General features: G+C 44.6%; 1 protein-coding gene across 2 annotated transcripts in view; it reads left to right on the top strand.

The window, feature by feature from the left end:
- The window catches only part of NSUN7 (NOP2/Sun RNA methyltransferase family member 7), a 1,712,923-nt gene that overhangs the window by 1,378,148 nt on the left and 307,713 nt on the right, over window positions 1–27,062 (top strand). The gene's annotated exons all lie outside the window — the stretch shown is intronic.

Below are 27,062 nucleotides of genomic sequence, written 5' to 3'. Positions count from 1 at the left end.
GCATTCACTTTAGTGCTCTATCGGCTAATTTCAGGCCTTATGGGTCCTGGCTAGTGTGGTAGCTGTCTCCAAGCTCTGCCCCAGTGCCACATTCAGTTTCTTATTCTGTAATGCATGGTCAAGTGTTGGGAGTCTCCTTCATGTTTTTGAAAGAATTCCAACATCTACAGACTCAAGAAATGAATTTCTGGACAAATATTAATTAAGATCTTTCATAGTTCTAAGGTTTAGGAAATTTTCAGCCACTGCACAGAGTATGGGCGAAGCAATCTCCTTTAATTCCCTCATGGTCTGGCCTCCTACGACGGTGGTAATCCCCAGATCTTCTCATTATCACTAAAGGAGGCAATATTAAGAAAAGCCTGTTCAAAAGTCTTTCTCCAACTCAATCCTGTTGGACGGCACAGACAATTGGTATCCTGGTTAGCTACAGGATCAGTTGCCAACAAAGGTGCCTCTGAGTTTTGCCTCAGAAAGGCCAGGTGTATCATCCTGAAAGGCCTCTACCATCAAAGAGAGCAAGGCTTCATGAGTTGAAACCTAGGGTAAAAAGGGTGATGTCTGCTGTCCCAATCCTGGCTTCAAAGGTAACTGAGTTGCCCAGCCAAAAGGCCAAAAAGCCTACTGAGAATGTCACCACCTCCTCGTTCATAAGACAAATGTTCTTTGAAAAAACATCCATAAAGGACTATGTTCCTGACATCTCTGACCCTTCATTAAGCAAGTCCATATTGATGAGTAAGGTACTGTCCATGGCCGGCTCAACGACCAAACCCGTGTTAGCCAAATCCCTGTCAACAGCCATACAAGCAAAGATGGTACTGTAAGGGACAGTTATTGATGCGCTCATCATGAAAGCTTTCGCAAACCCATCAATGACAGTCCCATCACATATTTTGCCACTTAAAACTCTCAGTGATACAATTGATGGTCACAGTGCCAAGAAAAACCCCTTTGCCATTGGTCTTGTTTTCTGACCCATGAATGTTGCTGTAACTGGGGAATAAAGTTGTGCTATCGTTCTCTAATCTGGTGCCTTCTGAAGACCTGCCTTCTACGTCTGGAGTATTTTCAGCCGTGGAAATCGGTGTCTTTGAGCCAATTCAGATACTTTCTCTATTTGCACGAGGGCCCAAGCAAGGGATCCTTACTGAGCACCCTTATGTGTCATCTAATTTGATGGAGCCTTTAAATAGAGGACCTTAGGGGCCTTGAAGGGATATTTTTGGATGATGATGATGACTATTACGAGCCAGACTCCTGTGGCAAACAATGTGTCTTTAGACATTTGACATGGACTAAAGAAACTAGTAATGGAATTACAGTCAACGGCCCAAGGTTCCCTATAGAGCTTTGTTTATTCTGCCACCAGCAAAGCACATACCAGAATGTTCACAGTAACAGTTAAGACAGATGCTTCCATGGAGGCCTGGAGAACCCTTTTGGAAGTCCTGCCTGCCAAAGGCCTTTGGAATATGAAGGAAAAATAGTTGCATGTAAATTACTTAGAGCTCTGTGCAATCTGCTGTACCTAAAGTCCTACTTGCCTCAGCTAAAGAACAGTAGTCAGAATTTTCATGAACAATACTACAAACATGTTTTACATGAAGAAAAAGGGAGGGACACAATACAAAGGGCTTTGAGTAATTTCTTCAATTTCATCTGTCCGGCATTCAGCATACCAAGTGGCACGCTGAGCAAAGACCTTACAGCATTCCACCAATGGGAAATAAAGCAAGATGAGATAGATTATGCCTTCAGAACCTGGTGCTAAGCCCCAGTGGACCTCTTTGCCACTCCAGATAATTCCAAATGCCAGAAATTTGTCAGGAAAGTTTAGCATCCGGACAGCCTAATGGAGTAGTGGAGGGCCTTTTCATAATCTTGGAAAGGCCTGTTGCTCCGTCCTTTTCCCCTTCTGCCAATGATCCTGTGGCTTCCTCACAATGTTCAACAGCATCTGTGCCATATGATTGTGATTGCCCTGGCCTTGCTCACACAGTAGTGGATCCAGACCTGTTACTCCAATATCGGACACATCCTACCATTCTCCACCAGCCACACCAACAACATCTAGCCAGGCAACAAGGTAAAAATTGAGCCTCCCTCAGCCTTCAAGTCCTAAATTCCTGGAGTATGGAAACATAACAGTGCCTTAAGAATGTAGGCATTGTTTTGGCACTTTATCAACCAATGAGTTCTATGATAAAACATTGAAAAGTATCTGTCTGTGGTGCTTGTAACAGGATTTTGCTGTTGTCTATTGTTTATCCACATGAAATCTTGCCTACATGCCCAGGCTAGCTAAATGGGGATTGGTCTTCTAGTTCTATTAGCTGCAATGTCTTGCTCCACTTACCAACTACATTCTCTTCCTCGTAGCTCACAAATGACTAATATTATTTCATGAAGGGAGTGATCAGAACGGTTTTGCTGTCAAGAACGAAGCCCTAGCAAGGGAATATGATACTGTTCTCTCTAAATTAATGGAGCACCCTTTTCTGAGCCTATGCATAAAGCACAACTCAAGATTGTATCCTCGAAGTCAGCCTTTTTGGAGGTTATAACTTCATGCAGATCAGTTGGAGGAATTCAAAACTTAGCAGTTCAAGAACCATTCCTCAAGGATGAGATATTGCTTCGGACAACCCCAAAATTATCTGTGAAAGTTCCTGTGGCTTTCCATCTGAATCAAGTGCGGGTCCTTATATCCTTCTTTACCAACCCCTCCACACTGGCCAAAAGACCTACCCATTGACGTGACTGGAGTCTTGAAGTACTAGATTGATCACATGCATTTATTTATTTTAAATTATTTCATTAAGCATTTTGAATATAGACAGTGCACATAACAAATATAATCTCTGGGATGGATGCTAAGTCATCCTCATGTGTCCATTCGAACTGTGCAGTCCCTTCTTCCCCCTTCCACCTCCCCCCTGAAACAAGACGGGTAAAAAAAAAAACATATGTTGAGAGCGGATTTCGCATTAGGCAGTGAGTACTCCCGAGTGGGGCGCAGCAATGAGTTATTTGTACATGTTAAGAAAGGGTGCCCATTCCATTTCTCTGCTAGGGATGAGGTCATGTAGGGCCCCTGTAATGTTCTCCATCTCATATATTTCTTTGGTCTTCTGGGCCCAGGTTTTTTCTGATGGGAGAGTCAGTGAGACATACCCATGCAGTTTGTATTGGGCCCAGATGTAGGTTTTGTGAGCGTATTTGCAAAGGCACTTCCAAAATGTTCATGCAATGGGAGGTCCAGATCTCTTTCCCACCGCTTCCTGAGGGCTTCGTTTGCGTTTGTCTGGTTGTTCAGGAGGGTCTTATATATCTGGGGGATGAGGCCCCTTGATGATGTAGTTTCGCTCAAGATCTTTTCTAGCGGCGTTAGGTTTCTCTGTACTTTGTCCTTCCATTATGAAGATGTCAAGACTCCCTTCAGTTGTAGGAGTTGGAAGGCTCCAATGGGTTTTATTTTTAGCCCTGCTTCTAGTTCCTGGAGTGAGATATATGAATCTCCTTTTATCATCTGTCCCACTCTTTCACGACCCGCTTCATACCACTCCTGGAAGTGTGGTGGGTCTTGGATTTTGTTTCTATTTGGGGTCGCTCAGATGTGGCACATGGGTGAGGGCCATGCTGCGTGTCCCTTCATTTCACCTTTGTTCCACCAGAGGTTCAGGAGCAGGCCAAGGATCTTATGATTGATGGCTTTACCTGGGGGCTATAGCCATTCCCCCAGCTTTACTGGTCTCAATAGGTAGTTTTCTATTTCAACCCATTGCTTCAAACCACCATAGCTGTTGTTGACATGACATCGAAAGAAACACTTACCACCTAGAGTCCACCCTAGTAGCTCACAAGTACCCTCTCAAAATAAATTTCCATATCCTGCAATTTGAGTCATTGAGTCTGCCCATTCTGTGCATAATTCTGAAGTTGTGTTTTTTTTCCAGGGCTGTTGGATAGCACATCTTGCTGTTGCTATAGCCATTGCTCTCCAGCTTCCCTGCTGGTTAGACAACAGAGGTTCCTTTACTTCTGTGACTCAGAGTAGAACCAATATGGGTGATGTGAGAAGCCAGGAATGGGATGTGGACACAGAGTGGTCATAGGTTTTGCTATAGGCCTTTATTTCAAACAAAAAGGGATTATAAAATGCATCGCTGTACCTACTCTAAGCATTATTTTCCCTACCTAAACCAAAACTAAGGGTCTGTCCAATGTCAAGATGTCCAGAGCAAAATATCCTGTGTCCAAAGTTCTATTCTGGCCCTCACATTCTAAAAATAATTTCTGAGGTGAAATGGGTAACGTCTTGGCCTTGAAACGTGTACAAAAATGTTCAAATTCAAAAGGAAAGAGTTCATACTAACACAAAAGGTTCCCAATTGGATGACTTTCACAGTTCCACAGGATTGTTCCCTTCCCCAGGTTTTCCTCTTATAGATGTTCAAGCTACTAAGGTAAGGAGCCTTGCTTAGACTTCTCTGCTCACCACAAATGGTTTGTATGCTTGGCTATTAATCTTAATTTCGTAGGATACCTGGTGTATTCCTTTGCCAGGTTTCTTCCCCTGATGTAATTTCAACCCAGTCCTGGCTACACCTGATGTATCCTCATATCAGGACTTGCTCATGTGATCTACTTTGCACACTTGCCAACTTGACTTTGCCTGGTATACTCTCCTGCCAGGGCTTTCCCATATGTTTTACTTGACACACTTGCAAACTTGAATCTGCCTAGTATACTCTCCTGCCAGGGCTTTCTCATGTGCTTCACTTGACACACTTGCAAACTTGACTCAGCCTGCTATACTCTTTTGGCAGGGCTTTCCCATGTGCTTCACTTGACACACCTGCAATCTTGACAATATCTTGTATTCATTCCATTATTTTTCTTCTGGAAATATCGAGTCTCACATTCTGTCTTATATGCTTCATTTATTCTTATTTGCCTTCAGTTGTATTGCCGAAGTGCCCCAGTGTCCCTACTTCCCCATTGTGGACTCAGCAGTTTTCTGTGTCATGCTTCGGTTCTCCCGCGGTAAGCATTCAGCGGCTATTCGGCGTCCTGTTCCTTCTCCCCGGGTTCGCCAACCTCACTTTAAGGCGACCGCATCGCTCGCGGCTCTGGTTTGCATGCAGTGCTCTTCTCTGTGTTCGAACGACATGGATGCTGCTCTCCATTACCAGCGAATGCCAGGAAATCTTCCCCTTTATTTCTCTCGTGGAGTCCTCGCAGGGAACCGGCTCCTGCAGTCTTCTTTCCTTAGCCTTCTCTGTGAGCCGGTTGGCTCCAGTCTTCCCAGCAGCATAATGGTCCACCGGTCAATACCGACAGGATGAGATTCTACCAGTCAGCGTCCCCATCCTGTCATCTGGTTCGGTGTTTCCAATGTGCCGGTACCAATCATGCGCTCGCAACCACTAGAGCGCAGCTTGTGCTTATTGTATTTATTGATCTTTATTGCTCCACTCAGCTTTCTTGTCACTGTACATTTACATTAATGGAAAGGGAAGTCAGTTCTTGGTGACTTACAGACAAGTCATGGGATGGTATTCTTATTATCTTCCATGGATGGATGAAGGGAGTTATGACAATATGCCATTAAGGCATGGGGAATGGAGGGGGTAACCCTAAAATGAAAAGGGGATATCATGTCTTGTCTGATGATGTCTTGTCACTCCCTTGCGGGTTGCCTCCCCCATGTGACCCTCCCTCCTAATGCCACCCCTAGGGTCAGGATCAGGCAGCCGCTGCTGTCCCCTGACCACATGACCTTCATGTCACAGCCCTTCAGATTGATGGGAACAGCACTGCTTGTTGTCCATACGGGTGTCTTACCTCCAGGCCTGCAGCCACTCTGGCAGGCGTCTTCAGGCACTCTGTTTACAATTTCGGCTGGCATCTCAGAGGGATGAGGCCGGGCTGACGAGCATCCGAGCTGCAGGTTTCAGCTTCCGCGTTGAGGTCCATGCTTTGCTAGTCGGACGACCTTCATGCTGTTACCAATTGGGCCGTGGAGAACGCAGATTAATCATCCGGTGTACCGCCACAGGCCAGAGTCCCAGTGGGAGATATCCCGGCTACAAACGAAACCAGCACCACCTTCTTCCATTCGCACAGGCGAATGGGACTACGGGCCGATACCAACTCGTCTGGTCTAATCCGGCCAAATACCTGCCACAGAGCAGGGCTCATCCTCCTGAGGGCCCGTCGTCTTCAAGGCCTGTGTCTCTCGACGCTGGGGAGATTGATTGGTCTGAACTCGGGACCCCAACGTCCTGGGACCTCAAACTGTATTTGCACACCTTGAGGTGGTTCTCTGAGCAGGTATAAGCTGTCATTACTCAGCAAGGCCTTCCCTCTTTATCAGGAACTCAATTGGAGGTGGCCATTTTCTTGGGGCGGTCTGGCGCCCCCCGTAAATGCCATTGTTAATTTATTGAGAACTCAATTGCCTGACAATTTGGAACATTCCACAAGATACCAATGCCAGACAACTGTTGCTACAGATAGGTACCTGTTCCATACTGTTATTAACCTCACTTTAGGTTTTGATATTAGATACCTTTTTTAAATATGTATGCAAATGCAAAAAGTACAAAACCTTTATTTATTGATTTATATATTTATAGAGCGCCGCAGGCATCAGGGCACTAACAAAAAGACACTGGACAACATAGTAGCACAGGACAAGTGGAGAGGTTCAGTCAGTTAGTGAGACAGTTTCGATGAGCCGGAGTTTACTTAAACAGTGCAGTTTTCAGGTTTTTTCTGAATTTCAAGTAGTTGGGCATGAGTCGGAGATCTAGTGGAAGTCTATTCCATTTGACTGTGGCTAGATTGGGGAAGGCTCGAACCAGGCCATTGGTTTTATTAGTTTGTCCAGTTTTAACCATCCCTTTATTTTCAGATCTTATCTTCTGGCTTTGTACGTAGGGGCTGATTTCTTTTTTTGAGATAGTCCGGGGCAGAACCATAGAGACAGTGATGAACAAGAGACAAACTTGAAAGTGGTACAGTCTTCGATAGAGAGCCAGTGAAGGGCTTTTCGTTCTTCGTTAATATGGTCTCTTTTAGATGTGCCGGTGATTGCCCTTATTGGCATTATTTTGAATGACTTGGCATTGCTTAAGGCACTTTCTATTGGCCCGTAGCATTAGGGAGTTTCCGTAATCGAGTCTAGATAGTATAATAGCTCTAGCGATATTGCTTTATTTTGCCATTAGGTGAATGCAACAACCTATCCTCATTTGTCCTGTAAGATTTTAAGAGGTACCATAAGAGGGTCCAGTTGATTCAGACTGCCCAGCTTTTCCAGGTCGAAAGGGTTGATCATTGTAGAATTCCTGTAGAAATGGTTTTGGAATGAACAAATTGTAGGGCTTCTGAAGGAAGGCTTGACTGTATCGGGCAATGAAAAAGACTGTTAACACTAGATGGCAGACACAGACATAACCTATACCTCCTTGCAAACATCTCTAATTTGGAATAATCCCAATCTTCTAATTGAAGGAAAAGTTATACTGTGGTACAACTGGATTAAGCTGGCCATGATTGTTTCACAACCAATGGTGAAAAGGGGTGCTCTACTGTTCAGTACCCTGAGACAGCAGTTTAAACTTAAATGGGGTGAACTCTGGAATTACCTGCGTCCAAAGCCCACTTTTAGTGTCTAGCCAGGGATGCCATTTCACCAAAATGCCAGGGGTAGCTGAAGTAACATCACACAACCCTTGACCTCTGATGACATCACAGGAAGTGATGTAATTTGACCCCCACCCCGAATTGACATCACAGGAAGCGATGGCACATGACCTTTCATCCCTTGACAAAACAGGAAGTGGCATCACATAGCATTGTTCCTAAGTACACTACGAGAAATATGGTTACGATATCACTGTAATGGATCACCATATGTATAGTTAATATCATTGTGTATAAACCCATATCACCAAATTACTGTGAATGCAAGCAGACGTCCAATGCCAAATTATAATGATGTGTTATCATATAGCATTTACACGTAAGCGCTTTATATAGAACAAATATACATACAATATCACTCAACCCGTTTTGGTACTCATTTAGTGACCTCAGAAGAATGAACGGCTGAGTTGAGGCGTTTAAGAACAGACTAAAACAGTGACTCACCCCCTGAAGTGAGCCTGAAACAAACCTTTAATGAGTCTCGCAATTATTGTATAGAATTCCAGAAAGACACATTATTTTTTATTCCTATTCTTTCTCATTTAGGGTCACTGTTAAAAGTGTTACACTTTTGAAACCCCATGTTTTTTTAAGAGGCCTGAGCAAGGTAGCCAACCACTCCACAAACAAAGAGCCACATGGCACTGGCCACAGCACAGGAGCTTACATTTTAAAAAGAAAAAAAAATAATGTTTTTTTTCCTTTTTTTTAAGGGGTAGCAATGGAGACCACAGGGGTCACACTTGCGACCCCCAAATGACATCCCTCTGTCTAGCATGAACAGTCACAATCTAGTGAGGGAACTAATAAGGTTTGCAAAAGGAAGATTTTAAAATGAAACTCTCTTGGGTGGAAATCTGCTCAAGTTTAACACAATGCCTAGTATGCCAGTTTCTGACAAGTGCCGGCTTGACTGGGATGATGAGCTGGACATTGACTAATAGGAATGTACTCGGCTAACATTAGGCAATATTCCGAGGGGTCATCACTATATAAGGATAATCTTTCATGTGTGACTAAACAATAACTCTATATTCATTATTAGTTCAGTGACAAAACACTGATTTAAAAAGGTCCAAACCCTTTGAAGAACTTTGTATTATTTAATCATGCTCTAAAATACAGTAGTGCAAAAATATAAAAACATTGACATCATAAATATCTCCAATGACATTTAAGGACACAACAGTTCTCCTGCACTAAAAGCACAGTACCTACAATACACAAAGAATACATACAAACAACATACATATAATTTGCAAAAATGTTGCATGGTTTACAAATCAATGTAAGCCGTACACTTTTTATTTTGGCATGTGTCACCATAAGTGTAAAACCTGGGGTGTGCAACAAGTCCACCTATTTATGAGCACATTAATTAATGCTGCTGCTTTCTCGTTGCCCGCCAACTTAAGTTTTTGCTATATGGACCCAGTGTTCCCTTGGCCCAGCCTTCTTCACAGCGTGTTGCTCTTTGTCAAAGGAGGCGATTATCAGTTCTGAATCTTGATGCTGAAGGTGCTTGGCTTAGTCGTCTATTCTCCATAAACTTTTTGACTTTACTTCTACTAGATAGGTAACTCCATTAGTGTGCATCCTGGGTGCAGCTACGTACATGTTAAAGCTATGCTTTGTTCCATGTGGAATGCTTCCACCGGAGAACGGTCATGGCGTTTGCTCTCCCTGGATCCACTGGATCATTATTATATTCCCAGGGTTGCCATTAATGTGCGTGACAAGCTAATGCAACATAAAATATGCTTTTGGAAATATTGGAGCCCATCAAAAATGTGTAGGCCCAATTTAATATATATGCTGAAGGTGTGGGATGTGCATTAGGAACATACCCACACATATTCTTGAAAGTGTGAAAAAGTGTGTGTGTGATGGGTTGTTTTAGATTCCTGAAAGAACCAATTTAGTCTTTACGACCTGACCCACTTGAAACCTACTCTCCCCATTACATGTTCTCTTTTTTTTTTAAATAAGTATTTATTTTATTGATATCTTGAGGAATTTGGCATCGTTATGACTACATCAGGCTTTCGAAGTGCAACTTTACATTGTGGCATTGCACCACATATACCATGTTGGCTTATCTTATGTTATGTTATGTTAAAAATATTTATATAGCGCACCGTCACCAAAGGAATTGGTCCCCAGGCGCTCTGGCGGATCTGCAAACAGGAAGGAGAGCGTGTAATGTTAGTCAGGAGGAGGGGAGTAGGAGAGTGGGAGAGGTGGTGTGCTGTTGGCAGCTTCAGCTCGGTATACACCGAGTGCTGGGCTTTGGTGCAAGTATCGGATCAGGCATGACCTTGTGTGTTGTGGGTGCTGTTTATGTGTTTTTGCTGCGGTGTGGTAAAGTGCGTGCGTATTGCTGGGAGAGAAATGGTTGTGTGACTTTTGTGTGGGTTAAGTAGGCAGAAAGTCGAGGGTTGGGTTAGTAGGGTCTGTATTCTGATGCCAGGTTTGTTGTCAGGTACTTCTGGCTCCGTTCGGGCTGTATCCCTGTGGGTAGGGTTGTTGCTGGTTCCTTATGGGCCGTCTCACTGTGGTGGTGCTGCACTGATCCAGCTTTATCGTAGTGAGTATTGTATGGAGTGCCTACCATCTCCTACAATGGAGCGATAGGTATGTTTGAACCTTTCCTTTTGGTGTGGAGCTCGGTTGGTAGTATCTATTCTCTTGTTGTCTAATGTGACCCTGGTCGGTTGAGGCTTTGAATGGTTCAGGGTCGGAGTGCTGTTAATGGGGCGTCCTAGTGTATCTGTCTAGGTCAGCCTGTGTATTCAGTCGTTAGTTTCCTCCTGCCATGACTGTCTTTAAGTTGGTTCTTTGGTTTCTGTGGGGTGACTTCCTTGGGCTGTTGTTTAGTTGTAGTTACTGTGTGATGGTGCATTGTGCTTCCCGTTGTATCTTGGTGGGCGTTGTGTAGTGTGGGTGCTTATTCTGTTTCTCAATCTCTGGGTTGGTGCTAATGGTACAGGGTTTCCTGTTCCCTTGCTATCTGCCGTGATTAGGTCTGTTGTGGGTGGTTATAGTTTAGGGTCATGGTCCTATTGATGAGTCGTCCTGGTGTTTCTGTCCTTTGTCTTGCTATGCAGTCAATTTTTGGTTCTATTAGGGCTGTCTCCCGGTAAGTCGTATGGTATGTCGTGTGATATTTTCCTTAAGGATTTTCCATTGGTTTCTTGGTGTGGATCAGGGCATGTCTCTTCGTTCATCGATGTTTTAGTTGTGTGTGTGCCCCTGTGGCTGGGCTTTCTAGTTATGACGTGAAGAGCCAAGTTTTGAGTAGTTTCCTGAATAGTAGGCGGTTTCTTGTGTTACGGACGTACTTTGGGAGGTCGTTCCAGGTTTTCGGCGCTTGGTGAGAGAAGGAGGATCCTCCAAGTTTTCTTTTGTTGTAGGGTTTCGGTTCCAGGTGAATGTCAATGCTTGATCTGAGTGTTCTTGTTGGTTGATGTAGACGCAATTTGTCTCTCAGGAACTCAGTGTCTTGGTTGTGCATTGCTCTATGCGTGAAGCACATTGTTTTGAATTTTATTTGTTGTTTTATTGGTAGCCAATGTAGTGTTTTCAGCGCTGGTGTGGTCTGTTCTCTTCAAGGTAGTTTCTGAAGCAGTCTGGCTGCTGCATTTTGTACGCGTTGTAGTTTTTTTAGAAGTCGTTCAGGCATGCCCAAGTATAGGCTATTGGCGTAGTCTACTCTGGACATGACGAGGGCGATGATGGTGGTTGTTTTATTGGCGAACGATAGGAACGGTAAGATCCTCTTTGTCGCTCGCAGGAGGAAGAAGCACTTCTTGAGGAGAGCGTTTACTTGTGGCTCTAGCTTGAGATTATGTCCATCAGAACCCCCAGGTTTTTTACAATCGGCAAGGGTGTTGGGGTTGGCCCGAGTTCCCTTGTCCAAGGGATTAAGTGGTTTTTGTGACTATCATTATTTCTGTTTTGCCTGGGTTGATTTTGAGGCAGTTGGAGTTCATTCAGTAGAATACATTGCAGAGGCAGTTTTCTAGTGGTGAGTTTATTTCCAGGTTGTCTTGTATTTTGAAGATTATTTGTTTATCGGCGGTGTAGTTGTAACAGGTGAGGCCATGGCTTTTGATGATTTGGATAAGTAGATATAGATAGATGTTGAATAGTAGGGGGGAGAAGGATGATCCTTGTGGTACTCCGCAGGTGGAATCTCTCGGGGTGGATTTCAAGGGTTTCATCCATACGGTTTCCGTTCTGTTTGTTAGAAAAGATTTGATCCATAGTAGGGCTGTGTCTGTTATTGCAAGTCCTTCCAATCTTGTTATGAGGGTGTCGTGGTTAACTGTGTCGACTGCTGATGATAGCTCTAGGAGTATCAAGGCAATGCTGTTGTTCGAGTCTGCGTTCATTTTCAGATCGTCCCATATCCATAATGTATTATAGTGGGTGTGTTAAATAACCTTCTCTAACAGCGATACCATGAGAAGCGTACTATATTAGCCCTTGTGCTAAATTGGGTCGAAACACACCAGGGCGGCCTGATGTCTTTCCAAATATCTCTGTTAGTACAGTGCACCAAGTGCCTTAGCCAACCAGCATAACTTGGTAGATCTGCCATCATCCAATTCAATAGGATTCTTAGCCATCAGACTGGTCATTCCTACAAATATATTTTGCTCTGGAGGCAGATCTAACCTTTGCATCAATAGAGCAACCAGAGAGTCTGCTATGTCAATGTTTCCTAAAATGTTGTCAATTTCACCCATACCCTTGCCCCAGAAATCCAGCACCACTGTACATTCCCCACAAAGCTGCAACATGTTGGTCTCATGATCTCCACATCTGGTATAAGAAGATCTCACTTCCAGGTATTGTATATGCAATCATGTGTCCTATCAAGTCGAGTCAGACTCTTAGTAGTTTAATATATATTGTACATTGAGTAAAACTCCTTTTTACTTTCCTACAAGTCTGCAGCCAAATGTCCTCAGTGATCTCTACACCTAGCTCATGTTTTTCGCCCTGATGGTTTGGGAAGGTAGATCACAGATACCAACCTCCTACTACTGACTGTATTTGAAAGTTATATTAGCAGTGAGGAGTCAGATGACATTTCAGGAAAATATTTTTCTTGTCCTTACCACTGCTCTCAGCTGAGAATCTCTTGGTAAGGCCATCTTCCTGACCCTCACTAAGCCTAAAATTGTCATCAGTGTAGTGATCCTTCAAAGAGCAAAATCACTGCCTCTTGTCCTTTGCAACTAAGCATCACATATACATTTATGGCAGATTCACTACCCCCTCCAAGCAAAAGCTGCTTTCAGAATTTCCTTACCCACTCCTAGTCTCCATTCCGCCACTTTCCATACCCACAATGTGCAGTCAAGTTTAAATCCATGCATTCCTACTCCATTTATCCAGGGATTGCAGAAATATGCCAGTGTCATATAGGAGATACTGTAGTGATTTATTCTGAGCATCAGGTTCGAATGGTTTGTGTCCTCCCACGTATTCCTCATCTTAGATATATCCTTACCTTCAGCTTTGCTGCTTCGGAAAAGAACTTTCTCTCTCCACCAGAGGGCGCTCCACTCGAGGCTGCAGCGTCGATATCCCTCGGCGGCATCCATCGAGCGCCGACGTCATCTGCTGTATAAATGCTTCAAGCGCACCTGTTGGCCTCTGTTCCGTTTTTCCATTAGCTTCGCTTCGTATAGAATAAAACGGTGCTTCAGTTCGTACAAAAATTTAGTCTTCATCTAATCCTTCCACACAGAAGACTGGATTCAAGAAATGCCAGTAATGTGGGAGAAAGATGTCACTGACTGATCCCCTCCGGAATTGCCTCTGGTGCCTCGGTTCCGACCACTGTATAGACGAGTGCGGTTCCTGTCAGTCGATGACCCATAAGGCCTTAAAGGAACGGAGAGGTAAACTGGCGGTGGGGAAGGAATCCTCAAAGTTTTCTTCGAGAGGGAGAAAAGACTCGGCTGAGTCTTCATCAAAACGTCACAAAAAATCTAGGTCGAGGAGTAGATCCAGGAAGTCCTCATCTTCTTCCTCAAAAAAGGCGAAGAAAAGACGACACCGGTCTCCGTCTTCCTCGACGTCGTCTGAGGAAATCATTACATGTCCACAAAACATGATTCCCCAAGAAAGTGGGAAGCGTTCAGAGCATCTGTGCTAAAGACTTTTGAGAATGCGGCCCAGTCCCCTCAAAAAAGTCTAACGAAGACCATGCCCTGCTCATTAAAAAAGTGACAGGGGAAGATCTAAGACGAGAAAATCTGACAAATAATCGTTGAGGGTGTCGTCCGTGGAATCTTCCCTGACACCTCATAAAAAACACCTACTGGTGCATAAATCGGAGGTGGAACTCGAGAAAATGGTGTCAGACTCTCATACGTCATGTAAGTCCTCATCTAAAACGTCCTCGAAGCCTCTAACGAAGGCGGTCGAGCACAAGGTGTCGACAACCCAACCCAAAAAGGTTACGTCGAGTGCACAGTCTGAATGGGTTGGAGTACAAATTCACCTGTCTATCAGGAGGATGATATAACTGACATCCTTTCAGGAGGACCTCAGCAAGACCCCATACTTCGTTTTCATGTCGCCTTACAAAGGAGGGTTAACACTGCATTGTAAAACCCTGAATCTATTCCGGCAGTAAATAAAAAATATGTGTCAAAATATAGACCCTGTTCCTCAGATCCCGAATACTTGAGTAAACACCTATCACCTGTAAGTCTTGTAGTTCAGGCAGCTACATATACTAGAAATGCTGCATACCCTACAATTCACCCAGATAGGGATGATAAAAAGAGTGATGTATGGTCCCGAAAGATTTTTACATCAGGGAGCATGGCTTTAAAATCCACAAATGTAACTTGCTCCCTTGCAAGATTTACACATATACCCTGTGGGACTGTATGTCAGCGGCAGCTGAACACATCCGGCAGCTGAACACATCCCTGAAGGTGAGGAACGTGAAGGGTTCCTGTCCATAGTAAGGGATGGAAAGGAGGCTTCAGGGGAATGCTTTCAATCAGGTTTGGACACAGCTGACAATATAAGTAGGTCCATGGTGTCTAGTACGGTGCTACACAGATTTGCGTGGCTAAGGAAGTCAGGTTTTGCCCCGGATGTGCAATCCAGGCTTCTCAATATGCCATTTGATGGCTCGAGGTTATTTGGCAACAAGGCGGATGAAAGTTTGGAGAAGCTGCAGACCTCCAAAGCGGCGGCAAAATCACACCGTACCGCTATACGACAACCTCAACAACGCCCCTACACAGGCACATCTTCCTGGATGGGTCGTCCCTTTCGATTTTATTCCTCATTTGGAAAGGAAGGGGACAGGTCAGTCAAAGAGGGCAAAGGAAATTTCCTTGGGGGCGAGGAAAAGGTACTAGATCTGCCCCAGCAATGGCAGCTGTCCCTTCAGCCGCTTCTGCAGCTACCGCAAAACCACTCTGAGGTGCCAATCCATCTCAAGCACAGAAAGTACCTGAGGTTCGCGATTGGCAATTCTCACCATCAGTTTCGAGTTCTTCCTTTTGGGTCGACCCCCCCCCCCCAAGAGTTTTCACCAAGTTGATGGCGGTGGTGGCAGCGAGTCTCAGGAGAGGGGGGATTCACGATTGGATGATCAGGGCACGTTCTCCAGAACAACCCCAGGAACATCTGTCCAACACCTGCCACTTCCTTCACAAACTAGGCTTTTCTCAGAATTTAAAAAAGTCCTGGATACTTGTTCGGGCAAAGCCTCGCCTCCCGAAGAGAGAGCTCACCACATTCTGCAGATGGTAATAAAATTCCAGAATGCCCATTATCTACTGGCCTTCGATTTTCTCAGGCTGCTCGGTCTAATGGCATCCTGCATTTTTCTGGTGCCAGAAACCAGATTGAGGATGAGATCCATTCAATGGGCCCTCAGGACTCAATAGTCCCAATTTTCAGGGGAAATGTCAGATCTTTTGCAAGTTGCAACCAGAGTAGCACAGGATCTGCAATGGTGGGCTTGCAGGGAACATATCCTCCGGGGAGAAGCTTTTTGGCAACCATAGCCGGAGATAACAATAGTAACGGACGCCTCACTCACAGGGTGGGGAGCTCACACCAACGAGTTGACAATCAGCGGTCGTTGGTCTCCATCGAGTCCAAACTACACATAAACCTATTGGAGCTGAGGGCAATCAGACTAGCGCTGAAGGCCTTCCTGCCCTCTGTACGGGGAAAGAATGTCCTGATAATGACGGACAACACGGTGGCCATGTACTACCCCAACAAGAGAGGAGGAGTAGGGTCACTACCACTGTGCAGAGAAGCAATGCAGCTCTGGTTCTGGGCAATACAAGAAGGGATCTCTCGGCAGTTCATCTAGCTGGAGAGAAAAACACAGCGGCGGACTCTCTGAGCAGGAAGAGCACAGTCTCCCACGAGTGGGAACTAGCTCAGGAAGTCCTTCAGGAGATCTTCGCCCTTTGGGGAACCTGCAAGTGGATCTGTTCACGACCAGTGTCAACAGGAAGTGCGAACTGTACTGCTCAAGGGAATTTCCTCCGAGAGGAGCTCTAGGGGACGCGTTTGTAGTGGACTGGGAATTTCTACTCCTGTATGCATTTCCTCCAGTCCCTGAGATCTCTCAAGTAATCAGGAGGTTGAGAAAGTTCAGGAAAACCATGATTCTAATTGCCCCGGATTGGGCCAGGAGAACGTTGTACCCAGGCCTTCTGGACATGTCCATCTGCCCTCCAATACGTCTTCCAAAAAGAGAGGATCTTCTCTTGCAAGAGGAAGGTCATGTTCTCCATCCAGAGGTCAAGACACTCAACCTTCACGCATGGCTTCGGAGAGGCTGAGATACAAGGATTGGGACCTTCCGGATGACGTCAAGGGCTTTTGCTATAGAGAGGACCTTACTCCAATGTCCAATCCCTATGGTAATCACATGTTTCTTGGGAATATTCACACTTATAAAAAATTATTAAGTGCACTCACAGTCTCCATGTTCTTATGTTTCAAAGCACACTTTTTGACTTGGCTTTGGCAGTTGATTGGTGAGAATTACTTTGGGATTATGTCTTCAGGTGACACATTGTTACGGTGGTTCGAGCTTCTAGATAATTTCTAGCCCCATTGGTCACCCTCTGGTTTTACTGGAGCAAAACCTTACATTTTACTTTACTTCCTCTTGCCATAGGGGTTTCATTTAGAAGGATTTTCTACCCCCACATGGGTTCTTTACAGGTTGCAATAATTATCACCATGCAACTAAGAGTCACTGGTGTCTTTGTAACTGCCACCTTTCAGCGGTGATGCCTTTTCAGCTGCCACTAGGATCTGGTTAGAGCCCCAGAAGGCTATTCTCTGTCTACTTATCTTAGTGTCCTCTGGTTCTTGACGGGTTTGAAGTCAAGACCCCTAGCAGACTATTTGCTGATTCTCTCCTGCAAGGCTCAACTCTCTTACTGTGTGGCCTATTTGGCTTGGACACCTCCTGTTCTCTCCCTCTTTTTCTACTGCTCCTCTCACTGGTACAATACTGACTGTCTGGAATGTCTCCCACACAGTCTGGTGGTTTCTTCTGCTTTTCATATTTTGACTCATGCACTTATTACTCCAATAAGCATTCAGATTGGTGGTTCTGTCTCCGCATTAGTTCGGGGCTGCATGACTAGTGTGAGTTAATTATCTTCACCTCATCCCAGGTTAATATCCCTTTTGTTAGGTGTTGTGGTTTCAATAATGATATATTTTGCCCCGGGGCCTAGCCCCCTCAGACAAGGGCTCAATTAGGCCATCCTCCATCCTCTGGTGTGCCTATCATGGAGGCTGGGTGGCTCCATGATCACGCTGCTGTACCCTGCAGCAACTGTATTCATTCAGTAGGGTTGCTTCATGCAGCTTGTGTGCTCTGTTTGCTAGTTTCTCTTCAACAGTATGTGTGTCTCTCAGGTTCAGAACCACAAACTGCTTCAGGGCTTGCATGGCCACAGTATGCTTAGCGCATGTCCCTATTGAACGTCTCATGGGTCAGGCCTGTATTAATTAGCCGGACCCTAGCATACATGGTACCCTTTACACACGTTTCTGTTTTTCTCAGGGTTTCTTTCTTCTTGCTTGTGACACTTATTCTTTCCTATGAAACACATTCTCTGATGGATCCTACCAGTGAAGTCTGCCTGCATGAGGTGACAAAAGAGAGGCTGGGGGGTCCTTCAGGTGCCCCTGTATACCAGCTCCATCAGTTGTATTGCATAGAGATGTAACATAGCAGTTTGAGCTGAACTGCTTCATTTTTGCAGTGTGGTCGGACGCAATTTGTATATGGTTGTTCCCCTTTGGCAATGCTATGGCATGCTGGAAAATGATGGTCTGTAGGTTTGCCACGTGCAATGCCACTGGTTACGATTGATTCAAAGCCTTCTAACTATCACCCTTCATTTGTTGCATGTCACCCCGAGTACAGAGCATATGCCCAAATGTGGATCCCATCCCTACTTTACTCCGAGACACAAAGTACACCTCACTGATGATGCCCAATGAGGCTGAAACATGTCTGGGGTTGCTTGTAGCCTTTTGCAGAACGGCATGTGACCTAGCAGTTCATACTGGACTGCCCCTTTTTGGGGTGGGGCAAAGCCTGATTTGCTTATGATATTTCCCCTTCTGTAATGGCCTGGCAGGATGCAAAACGATAGTCTAGAGGGTTACCCAGAGTAATACCAGTGGTTATAATTGATTCAAAACCTTCCAGCCAACAAACTTCAGCTGTTGTTGGTGGCATTCCTTGGCCACATTAACCCGCCCCCATTGTATCCTCCTCTGTCAAAAACCTAGGATGCACCCTTGCCTCTGACCTGTCCCTTTACCCTCACATCAATGCAGTCTCCAGATCATACACCTTCCACGTCAACAAATGGATTTTTCTCTATCGCACCTACCCCTATAGAGTGTCTGCAATCATGGACATCCACTCGTGCCTAGATTATTCGAACTCCCGCTACCTATGGGCGCCCACATACCAACCGAGAATGCCCCAACTGGTCCAAAACTCTGCAGCAAGTCTCCTCCATGCACTTTCCCCCCAAAGAACACATTTCCCCCGCATTCAGGACACTCCACTGGCTGCCGATCAGTTGATGGGCCTCTTTCAAGGTGATGTCTTACCCACCGCGCTTTCCATAAGAAATGCCCAGAATTCCTCTAACACAATCTCTCCCGCTACCACCCCACCAGAAACCTCAGATCAGGCTCTGCACACCTCCTGGTAGTCCCTCATTTCAAGCTCTCCAGATTAGGAGGTGCCTGCTTCTCTGTCCTTGCACCCACTTTCTGGAACTCCCCCTCATGCTTTTCCTCATAGAGGATCACTTGACTTTCAGGAAAGCCCTCAAAATCTGGCCATTTCCCCTGACCTCTTGATCGCACCCATCGCACACCCGCCTGACTCAGCCAGCAGTGCCCACACCCTCTCCTTCCTGCCCACCTCAGCCACTAGCCTCTTCTTCCTTAACAGCCCGTTCTGCCATCCTACTTCCCGGCATACATGGAGGACTCAGGTAGTGACTCCAGCAACTTGCACCTGATCGAACCCTGACAGTGGGCCAGGTATTGCACCCATATCGACCTGGAGGGTGGTAATACATCACACGTAAAATGCACCGTGGAAAATGATGCTGATCATGCTGTAGGACAACCATGGACCTCGGACTCCATGCCCATGGTTGGCAAGGCAGATAACTCTAAAACACAGGATGAGGAGCCAAGCCGCTGCGCGTAATCAGGAAACAGGATCCTTGTTTTTACACCAGAAGGAACTAAGGATGGCAATCCCTCCCGCTAAAAGAACCTTGCTGAGGGAGAATGGTATGCCTTCAGCAAGCACTTAAATCTCCTGTAAGACACATCAATACTCCTTGTACATAGCTAGAACCCTGCAATTATTCATTGTTGTTTGCACAGCTAACCCATTTCTCCCCTCGCACACCACACCTTTGCAACTTAGTGGAAGGCACGGCTTCACTGCACACACCCTGCACACACATACAACACAAACACTAATGCACATCACCTCTGTCATAAGCATGAAGCTACTTTTAATGATACAAATTCAAACTGCAACTTCCCACATAACTCTCTATCGCCTTAAACACAATCCCCCCATGTAATCCACAGTATGCTGCTCCCATACACATTCCTTTTAGACATGGGTGCTCTGCCAGGGTCATGGCCACCATCCCATAACTTTAAATGGCTGAAATGCATAGCTTCTCCCAAACTTTCCAAAATTTCTTTGGACTCCGGTCCCTCCAAGGGCGCTCAACCAAAAGCACATTGGGACCATAATTATGGTGAGTGGCGCTGTAACAAATGACAAAATGAATGTTGTAAATAGATGTATCTGATCCCCAGAGTTCTCCAGTCCCCCTCCATGGACTCCCCAGAGGTGACTTTATCACATGCCTCCTCTCTCTCTGCCTGCACCTTAGAGTTTTCATAAAGGGGTACAGGATGCATACTTTAGAAGTCAGGATATGATTGTAGCTTGCATTCTCTGAGGTCTACTGAGAAAACATAAGTTTGTATACCCAAGAACCAGTGCATAATCTGTAAAAAGGTAGGTCTTTCAGTCAGTCGGGTAGTATTTTAAAGGTTCTACAGCCCACTTAATAGTAGACACTCTAATTCTAAAATAGTAGTTGTATCTTTCACAAGGAAGCAGCTTCAGCTAGCATAAATGGTCGGTTTCTTCAGAACAAGTATCTCTTTCTGTAACACCTCTCCCATACCTACCATAGTGGAATCACCTTGTGATATGAGTGGCATAATAAAGCCAGTTATGACCAGTAATGGGGGGCTGTATAATGTTTTTTTTTAGGGATTAAAGGACCTCTATTTCTGAGGGACTAAAAGCCTCTCAGGAGAGCTGGTCAGATTTTAACTTATCAGTAAGGGGTTGCCTCATGGTAGATAAGTTTGAGATACACCTCCTAGAGAACATGACTAGACCTAAAAAGGCTCATTGTTTTTTCTTGATGATTATACTGTGGCCACATATTCTACATTGTGCTGTACATTTCCTGTGCAAAACCCTAAATATTTTAATTTGGACTAGGCAAGGTGGCATTTCACAGGGTTATCCATTAACCCCACCCTTGGCAAGCCTTGACCCACTAGATACAGACCTGTGATTGTCTCAGCTTTTCTATGGATGATGATGTCATTTATATGTGTCCCTGCAAATTCCCAAGATACCCTCTGAATCAAATTCATAAGCTGCTGCTGAAAGATTGCACAGGCCTGTGCAGTGTAAAGGGTGAAATCGTGAATTGAATTAATTCCTCAAGGGTTTCGACCATTTTCTCTTTATCCTTGGGAGCTAAGGGGTATTGCCTGTAGGCTTTTGTAATGTCTGGATTGGAAGTAACTCTTGAAGTTCTGATTTTCTCCATCCACGACATGGGATATGAATTAAACTATTACATTTTGTTGGCTTTGCACACGTGCATTGGCCTGAGGCCTGTATTTGGAGGTGGCCAAGGTTTTAATGCTGATAGCTCCTTATTTCTCCTATACACTTTGACATAAAGCTTGACCCCCTGATTGGTGAGGATCTGCTAGGAGAAATCCACATGGAGGAGTTATTCAACTTAATATTTGACAATCTCCTCTGTGATATTCGCCTAGAGGGAAAAGGCCACAAGATAGCAAATATCAGAGTTGACTACGACTTGGATGCACAGATTACCTGCTACCAAGGGATCTAAGTGTCCCATTCTATCGATCCTAAAGTGAGAGAAAGACACATTAATAATGGACTAATGGACAGTGGTGGCCCTGAGAACATCTGCCGGGAGGTTTTCTGGCAATTGAGATAGCTTGTTCAATAGTCCTTTAAATTATGTAAAAACCCAGTCACAAAACACAGGGCAGCACATGATCCCACTTCTTGGTCACCCTGAAATGCCCATCTGGGATAGAGCCACACTCAAAATTGTTTATTGAAAGGTTGTGGGACCAACAATCAGAAACTAGTTTACCTGTCATCTTTGGTGTTGTTCCCGGTACTGTATGCATAGCAATACTGAACCTTATTCTAAATGGGGAACCTGTTTGTCCTAAGCTTTGGTTTCAGGGATAACCTGCACATAGCCACACCAGAGGGCAGACCAATTTCTGGGAATTAAAGTTTGAACCATATACTCATGGAAACATGTACACGCGTTTATCTGCCCTTTAACCAGAACCCATTGGCCCTCTGTGTCTGACTATATCTTTAATCGTAAAAACTCTAGTAATTTATATATCCTGAAATAGGTGCATCCTAAGCATGTTGTGCATGCAGATTAGTGCTTTTTTCATCTCTGCCAAATCTGTCATGTTGTGTCTTTGTTTTTCAAATGGTTCTCTGATAGCATCACAGTTTTGGCACCTTCACAATTGATGTATGCCATCACATTGTTTAAAAAACTGTGTTCAGCCCTTTCATATTCTATACAGGCTATTAGTTACATGGTGTCCCTACCCTCACGAGTGTTACCTTTTTAGTAGTATTGCTTGATGTTCGTTCCCTTTGCTGTTTCACACACCACAATAGTGATGTATCTGGGATGGTCAATCATCATTTGGTGACACAACATACTGTAAGGGGTCAAGAGTAAAAGACTCGGACACAGTGGCATAGGACTTGGACTCAGTGGCATGTTAGGTTTTGATTATAGCCTTTTATTTCCAGAAAATAATAAAAAGGGTTGGTAGACATCCTATCTATCCCTAATCCTAAGAGGGGTTTCCATGCCTTAACAAAACTAAGGAACATCTGTGTTAAACAAAAGAGCGTCCTGAGTCCTGTATTCAAAAATCCTAAACTGCCCCTTAAACTCAGTATAATGTGCACAAGGAGGATTCTGATATGCTATGTACTTGTAGCTTTCTTTTAAAGTTCTCAATGTAAAGTTCTTAAGGTGCCAAACAGAAAGGAAATTAAGTTCCACCAGGAAAGGGGCTCCCCTTCCCCTAGAATCCTTGTAGTAGTTGAAATGTCACTTTATCGCAGTTCAATTTCTCGCACTATGTCCTCTTACATACTCTCCTGCCAGGGTATTTGCAACATTCTTACTGATCCTGAAAAGGGCTATCAATCCTCCCTTTTGTATTCAAAATTTCTGATTCACTTTTACTCTAACTGGTTTAATCTTGTGCCAGGATATCACTTTGCTTCTCTTCCCACTCCTTGTTTAATCTCCTGCCAGGATATTGCTTTTAGTCTGTTCTCACTCCTTTCTTGGGTGAGAGTTCCACTATCAGTGTTTGCCTCGTGCACTAACCTGCCAGAAATTTTCCAATACTGGGTCCTTGGCCCTTTCTTGTCAAAGTTCACAACTGTGTTAATTCCTTTTTTCAGGTGTTGGGACTCTGACCGTCTCTCAACAGTATTTGCATGTATATAAAATCTTCTTCTCAAGCAAGACCCACCTTTAACACTGTTCGTATATGTATTAAGTTTATCAAATCCTTTTCTCAAGCATTGGGTCTCTGACCCACCTTTAACACTGTTAGCATATGTATGCATTTTTTAATTTTGTATTATTATTATATTTATTTATTGTGTTGTTGGCTGTTCATACTCAACCTTACACATTTTACAAACATTACAATAATTATTTGACACTGTATAAGAATAAAAAAGAAATGTCAATACATTCCTAAAAACAAGACAAAAGGTAAGTTATAATCAATCACAAGATCTCATGCTCTGAACTAAAGGTTCTTATTTGTAAATCATATGAGAATTTCTCAAGCAGTGACCAGATAGATGACCCAATGACCATCTTAGCTCAAGTAAACCTTCTTGATGTAATATCTTGAAGACAGCGATTGTGACAACTGTTTCCTCTCGCTTTAAATACAGGCAAAGCAGTTACCCTCATCCAGCATTGTGGAATTGTGTACAAATCCCCCCACCCCTGACCAAAAAGATCTATGCTCTATTGGTGCCGGGCATTCCAAAAGATTGTGATCACTGTTTTGTAATACCCCCTCAGTCTTGCATAGATTACAACCCACTGCCACACTTGTCTCCAGCGATCTGATCTGCGGGATGTCTCCTTTGGGTAGCAGATTCAGTCTGTATCTCAGGAATTGAGATGCCCAGGAACCATTTGGGAATTGTTTTAGATATTTTTGAATCTGTCATGATCTCTGCTTCCAAAAGGTCAGGGTTTTCCCAACTCCCTTGGAAGCAGATCCATAACCCAGGTTCCGAGTGCCAACCAGTCCCAATTGGGACCTTTTGGACCCAGTCCTGGCGCCAGTGGCACCAGGCTCATAAATATGCCCAGTCCCAGCGCTGGAAGCGCCGGGCTCATAATGCTTGGGTGGACTTACCTGCAGCAGACCATGCTGCTTACTTGCCTGCCAGTTGAGCCTCTGATCCTCTTCTGTTTGGAACTACTTTTCCTGTTGGGTGGGGCTGGAGCCACTCCCTAGATTCAGAACACTGGAACTCTTCTGGAAGGCAGGAACTCTTTTCTTACCAGGAACTCTTTTCTTACTTAGGCGTGGCTGTGGAAGGAGACACCTAAGCACTACAGGAGGCTATTTAAACCACACCCGGTGGATGAATCTTGCTTTGCGTTATTCTGCACCCTCTGCAGCAAGAACGCTCATCGTGTCTTCTGCATCCGGTCCTGGGCCTAAGGAAAAAGGCTTACCATCCTGAATCCAGTCTTCAGCAACACCTATAAAGACAAGAAAGAACAGGTTAGCATTCCGGCATCTGAAAGGCAAAGGCTTACCTACTCTTCGTGCGCTCCGGAGGTCTTCACACTGCATTCCGGCATCTGAAAGATAAAAGCTTACCAACCCTTCGCACGCTCCGGAGGCCGTCGGCGCTGCATCCCGCATCTGAAAGACAAAACAAGGTGCGTTTAAAGACATTGGGGAACTTTAATACTCACGTGCCATTACTCCTTTCCACATCTAACCCAGTGGGTATCCCGGCACCCTGCAGCCGCTCCGAACTTGTACCTGCAAAATAAAAAGACAGTTAGAGCGCATCGTGAAGCTGGCAACAAGTGCTTACTTACGTGCTTCCAGGCGCTTCTATTCATCACACGGGCTCCATCTTCAACTCACTTCAGCCCGTCATCCGCCATCGCCGGAACCCTGCAAAACAAGAGACATCATTATTAAAGACTTTAAAGACATTTGAGTTACTCGAAACCTACCGTTCGTGCAGTAAACGACGGACAGCAGTCCTCTGAAGTCAAGAGGCCTGCGCTACCTATCCAGTGAAGAAACTGGTTACAGCACCCTGCCCCGAGGCAGATGGAGAGCTCAGCATTCACTTACCTAAGGTGAGAGCGTTAACCTGTGGGGGTCTACAGGAGAGGAGAAGAGGAAAGAGATAGGGACACCCCAATAACCCCAGTTCATTAACCCCGTATTTTCTATCTGCAGACATCTTACTCTGCACGTCAGGCATACAGGGCACAGAGGTCCAGCCCAAAGAGCCAACCGGGTGCTGCACATCACCTTTGAAGATACGGTAGTCGCCCAGTCAAGACCGGCGCCTCTGCGAGAATCAGGTGAGCGTTACAGAATCATTCCCAGAGGCTTGTCAAGAGGCGAGAGGCCCTTATATAATCTGTTTTCTCTCATCCTAGACATTGTTCTCATCCAATATTGTCTAAACAAGATTTTTTGACCTCATGAGGCTGGTCAATGTGGTCTCTTGGTAACATGTCAATTCTGAGTAACACCTGATCCGCTCTTTCCCTAAATGTGGCCACTGCATCCATAGATGGTAAATTCAAAATAGCAGCCACATATTCATATAGTGTGCCAGCCAATGGAACTATCATCCTTCTATATAGAGACAAGATTTCCCTGTCCAGTTTACACCTATGTGACAAAAGGCCCAGTTCAAATCTTAGAGCTGGGATTGGTACACAATCAGGCATGCCAAGAGAGTGCTTCCATACCCGGAACTCCACTTTTGCATAGGCTCTCAAACCCCCATGTTATAGAATGTTAAGAGCGGCAAGATCAAGAATCTACAGAAGCGACCATTGATTTTTTTCATCTGGACAGCTGCCTGGTTAGCTTTAGTCATAATGCGAGCCATAAATAGTTTTGTGTTATCCGCCTCCTCCAATGTGAAGTATTAGTACCTGATTTCCAACTCTGCATGTGTAGCCCATTCTCCTTCTAGGATTGCTGATGAACCTTATGGTATTCATTTTCTCTTCATTAATAAATAGCTAATTCAGCAATGAATATTCTAATATTCCATCAGGTTTCCTCTGCAATCCAACCTGTGTCCTGTCTAGAAAGAGAACGTCATCAGCGTACGTTAAGTACATGACGACTAGGGACTGAATCCTTGGGGGAGCAAATTCCCAGCGTGACAAGAAATCCCCCAAATCTGACACGTACAGATTGAAGAGGCAGTGAGCCAGGACACAACCCTAGTGTAGACCCCTCTCTGCCTGAAAGCCCTCTGTCAAGGCTCCCTGCCCATTCAATCTGATCTGCAAGTGTGTGCGCTTGTGCAGATTGACCAATATAGCTAACAGATGCCCTGGAATCTGGCAATACTTTAGCTCACACCATAAAAGTGCGTCCGCACTTAGAAACCTCTGGGTATTAAGCACGTTAGAAATAGCCTATCATATAATATCATTGATGCAGTCCAAGGCCTGCATGTAGTCTACTGCTGCCATGAACAGTGGTAGGTTTCCAGATTTTGCTGATTCCTCTTTCAGCAAGCCCATAACGATTTCATTCAGTTCTATGCCCAGTCCCTTGCGAAACCCAGTCTGATATTTCTGCAATCGACCACTAGCAATACCCCAGGTTGCAATACTTGTTCTAACTGACACAGGAAGAGGTAGGAGGATATTTATACTGCTACACCAAACACCTCTCCAAACTAGGGAAACAACCCTTTACAAAAATACAAAAGGTTCGGTGAACAGTGTGTTGTTCAGGTGATGCATCTATCTAAGGCCAGATCAGGTATCATACACTACACATCAAGAGCATATTATTCTCCACAGCGGAGTATAGGAACACATAACCTGGTTAGTGCTACTCGTTAGACTTTCAAAAAGGAAATCATGTCACAGTATAAAAAGTTTTTATTCAATAAATTATCAATAATTAAAAACAGAGAATTCTTCAAAAGGACAATTCATATTTCATAAACACAATACAGTGAAAAAGTGTAAACAGTGCATCAGACAACCTCAAACAGATACTATATGAATTACAGTGGCATAAAAAGGGAACCAACAATGATCCGGTTCCACCCTACAAATTACAGAAAGGAATCTATAGTCCCAGAGAAA

This window comes from Ambystoma mexicanum, chromosome 6q (assembly GCF_040938575.1).
Source record: "Ambystoma mexicanum isolate Mex_15411 chromosome 6q, UKY_AmexF1_1, whole genome shotgun sequence".
Lineage (NCBI taxonomy): Eukaryota > Metazoa > Chordata > Amphibia > Caudata > Ambystomatidae > Ambystoma > Ambystoma mexicanum.
The sequence above is the reverse complement of the archived record's forward strand: the minus strand, read 5'-3'. Positions and strand labels throughout refer to the sequence as shown.